Raw genomic sequence first — 4,905 nt, 5'->3', positions numbered from 1 at the left:
CTGCCTCAGTCCTAGAATCATCCATTTCTCAAGGATCCCTGGTTCTTTAATTGAGAATATTATTAAAAACCATGATCTTGGCACTCGGTGTCCTTATTGTTACTGGGCTGCCCTCTCCATGGACAGAGCAAGGAGATACTTGTGTGTATAAACACAGGGCAGCACGTAATCATCTGTATTGATGTTAAGTTACATTTGCATTCATACTTGTATCTCCAACTACAGTCTGTTAGCACATGGGTCATTGGAACCTCCTCTCTGTGCTTGTCTACAACATCTCACTCAGTAGTGAGAAACCTGGTTCCCACCCTCCTGCGTGCTTATTGAATTGTCCCTTTCTAACGGTATGAGCATGATCAAGACCTTCTCTCTTGGAAGATGGCTTTATCTACTAGATGTGGGGCCATGTATAGTTTCTTTAGCCTTTAGTCTTCTGATTTCATTCATTTCCAAAGTTACTTGGCTCACCTCTATCTTTCGTCCCCTTTGATGAGGTCATCTCATACATCCATCATATACTTAGAGTCACTTGCCACAGTCTGCCTTCCATCTTGGGATCCCCTGACCTCCTAAATGATTTTTTAAAAATTTACATGCATTAAGGTTTCCCTGTGCTATAAAGTTCTATGTGTTTTGTCAAATGCATAGTATCTTCTTTCTAGGGAATATTGTTTCACCATAAAAATTATTATATGTTCATCTTCACCTAGAAATTGGCTATTCTGGATTCATACATAATTTTTACCACAAATAATGTATTTCTTTACTTTATAAGTATACATACAGTGCTTACCGTGTGCAGGCACTATTTTCGGTGCTTTCTTCATTGTATACATTGATTTAATCCTTAATAGTTCTAGGAGACAAGCGCTATTATTAGCCTCATATTATAGACAAGGAAATGGAGGCAAAGAAAGGTTACATAACTTTGCCGAAGTCACACAGCTAGGACGTGTTTGTTAGCCAAGGCAGATAGTAAATGTGGTTTCTGATTAGATGTTCATATCATATTGGTAACTGGCTGGAGCCGAACAGAGGCTTCCTGCATGGCTGACCCCCTACTGAAGTTGAGCTCTGGTAGAGGTACACAGCAAGCAGCCGCCAAGATGCAGAAGCTTTGAACAGCTTCCTCCAGCAGTTGTGAAATTGATGAAATAGAATAATTGATGGTTGCTTTACTGAATAATTTACCAATCAAATCATTCAGAAAAGCAGTAAGATGTGAAATGGGAAAACAAGGGAGAAATGAATTTGGGCCAGGGAAGGATCAATAAGAACCAGCAAGGTTGAACACTGCCGGCCGAGGCCAGGTGTGTTGAAGGAAGACAGGTCTCTGCTGGCCTTGCAGAGGCAGAATGTGCTAGACTGCCTGGCTTGTTTCTTGCATTGCCAGAGAGACTGCATCGGCTTGCAGGGGACTCAAAGTTGGTCTTTTTCTCACTCATCTGTTCTTTCTGCATGAACATCTGCTCGTGGCATTAGAATTCTTCCTAGATTCACCAGATCCTTGTTGTGAATGGGGTACACTTCACCATTGATGAAGGATTTTGTCTGTTGCCTTGTTTAATCTGTACAGCTGCTTAAAAAAAAAAAAAAAAGTATTTATTTACTTGAGAGAGAGAGAGAGAGAGAAACAATCTCCAGCAGACCCTGCACTGAGTGTAGAGTCCAATGTGGGGCTCCATCCCAGGACCCTGAGGGCGGACCTACTCCAAAACCAAGAGTCAGATGCTTACCCAACTGCACCACCGAGGCACCCCTTGTGCAACTGCCTTTGAGGTCGTGTCAATGTCTGTGCTTCACAGGAGAGGACCAGTGCACAAGAAGTGCACAACTGTCCTGCTCAGAGTCTCAACAACTCAAACTTCTGACTGCAAATTCCATTCCTTCCCCTCTCTGCGGTTGCCTTCGCCTCATATGCCATGGGGAAAGAAAAATCAGATCCGCAGTCAAAGAGCTGGCTCTCTGTGATAACATCTCCATTAATTTTAGTCATTTCTGCCTTCTTTACCCCATCCATTATCCCACATAGACATCTGTGAAATATCACTTGGGAATCAAAGACATTTCCCCTGTAGTGTAACTTCAAGATTAAATGGCCATTTTGAACGTTCATTTTTCTAATCTTGTTTCGTGTCTCTACCATGAGCACTTTTGCCGCTCTCCAGGCTTTCATGGTAACTTATCTTAATTAACTGTGAAGGAACCAGAGTGACCAAACAAAGAGAAATGATGTCGGCTTTAGAATCAACTCAGACGAATAAATAGATGGAACAGAATTTTCTGGAAGTGTCCTGTGTATGGTCTCACAGTCTTGTTTGGAGAATCTCCAGAGAATCGTGCCTAGGAAATATCAAGCCTAGTTTTCTATTTCTCCTGACTGAGAGTTCAGATGATTTCTGTACAATGACAGGAATAACCACTAAATCTGTGTACTAATGAAGAACCCACAAAATACTTGAGTCAGGATCTAACTTAGATTAGATTTGTCCAGCTTCCTTCCACTTCTTATGGTATGTGCTAAGAGCTAACTTCTTTAGCATTTTTGTTATTTTACCTAAACAGGTCACGAGCAGGTACATCGGATTTCTTTGCTCAACGGAATTTACCTTCAGTTGATTGTATATATTGTATTGTATGCATTGTAGTAATATTTGCACATCATAAAATTCCATATCCATGCATTGTGGCTGGTTCACTTATATTACAATGACCGTCTAGCTGGGTTTTAAACAGATGGGTTGGCGACTGGTAGCTTTGAGATATTAATATTGATAAGCCAAAGAATAACCGAATGGGAGACCGTACAAAGAAAGATTTAGTTCTAAGATAACTGCATGCACTATGCAACTTGTGGGCCATAATTTGTTCAGTTTCACAATGATATGAATACTGAAAACAAAAATTCCTGACTTCTGGTAATGTTCAGAATTCTTCTAAACAAAGTTTCAGTGATGGTCAGAGATTAGGTCCATCATGGGTCATTTTTGGAGGGGGGGGGGATTCCAAAGACAATTGGCTATTACTGTCAACCCACTGTCTTTAACTTCTGCTCTGAAAGTGACAGCTTAGCAAAGAAGATGCTGCTCATAATTATTCCCATTGCTTATCTGAAACACCATAGATGAAATAGCCATTCTGTGTGTTATGTTTCTTCCCCACTGCTGGTCAGCTGGTATCCATTAAAATCCCCCCATCTTAAGAAGTTTGGGTGGGAAATAGGATTATTGCTTATTTTATTTTGGGATAAGAGATTCTTTCAATCTTTCCAATTACTAAAAGTCCCTAAATTTCTGTCAAGCACATTGGGAGAAGTTCAACTCAAAAGAATGAATTATAGTAATTTATGAATAGCCTCTTCTTAGTATCTTCTTTTTATTGTTTTTAATTAGCTTTTGGTAACAATTCTTTTTTTAAAATTTGATTTAATTTAATTTTTTAAAAAAAATTTTTAGGGGCACCGGGGTGGCTCAGTGGGTTAAAGCCTCTGCTTTCGGCTCAGGTCATGGTCTCAGGGTCCTGGCATCGAGTCCTGCATCAGGCTCTCTGCTCAGTGGGGAGCCCGCTTCCTCCTCTCTCTCTGCCTGCCTCTCGGCCTATTTGTGATCTTTGTAAAAATAAATAAATAAATAAATAAAATAAAAGATTTTAAATATTTATTTGAGTGAGAGAGCAGAGCATGAGAGAGCACACACAAGTGGGGGGTATGGACAGACGGAGATGGAGAAACAGGCTCCGCACTGAGCAAGGAGCCAAACACAGGACACTTGTCTTTCTTGTTTGTTTGTTTAAGATTTTATTTATTTATTTGAGTGAGTGAGATAGAGATAGAGAGAGAGAGAGAGCACAAACTGGGGTAGTGCCAGAGGGCCAGGAAGAAGCAGGGTCCCTGATGAACAGGGAGCCCAGTGCAGGATCAGTCCCAGAACCCCGGTATCATGACCTGAGCCCAAGGCAGATGCTTAACAGACGGATCTACCTATGTGCCCCTTTTTTCTAATATTAGAAGGAAATCTAAATACATTTCTTTGAAATATAAAGAGAATATAAAGGTGAAAAGATAACTGTAAAGACCACTTTCTCTCTGTCTGGTCTAGTTTATGTAATAGTAATAATCCAAGTTATAATGGTAAGTAGGTTTGTCTTTTCTGAAACCCACGCAAACATTGTTTCAATTACCAGGGCTTTTCAGTATTCTTTGGCCCTTGATGGGGGAAAGCCCTTTTTATCATTTGAAAATGTTGAGGAGATATTCACATATTGGTAAAAATTCAAATAATTTTTCTGAAGTTACATAATAATAATCCTTGGGAGAATTATGATTGAGATTGCCTTGAATAGATAAATTAATTTATAGAGGATTGATTTTTTAAACTGAGTCTTCAGAAACAGGAGGTTTCTGCATTTCCTGTACTCATTTAGGTATGGAGGTGAATTTCTGATATCTATAACTATAAATCCCTCTGTAATTTAGCTCTTTGGGCATTTGTATTCACACTCTTTTCTAAATATTTCTCAGTTAACTTTTTGAATTATTTTGTTATTGTGACTATGTTACTAAATGTATAGGATCTTTTATCTTTTGGTTTGTTGCTTATTTTTAATTTTACTGAATAAGATCAGTGACATAGTATGTATGATATCTATTCTTTGGAATTAATTGAGACCTTGTATTTTTGAACCTATGTGTTTTTTGTTTCTAGTGTGTCTCTTGTAGACAATATTTTGACATTTTTTTTATTAGCCAATTTATTAGTCTCTGTCTTTAGTTGATAAGTTTATCCTATTTATACTTCTCATAAATACCCTTGTTAGTGTTTATTTCTGCCATTTTATTTCATATTCTCCATTTATTGCACACCTACCCTCCCTCCCTCTCTCTCTCTATATTTACTTTTCTCTTTT

Source organism: Mustela nigripes, chromosome 13 (genome assembly GCF_022355385.1).
Source record: "Mustela nigripes isolate SB6536 chromosome 13, MUSNIG.SB6536, whole genome shotgun sequence".
Classification (NCBI taxonomy): Eukaryota; Metazoa; Chordata; class Mammalia; order Carnivora; family Mustelidae; genus Mustela; species Mustela nigripes.
This window is presented reverse-complemented; position numbering follows the sequence as displayed.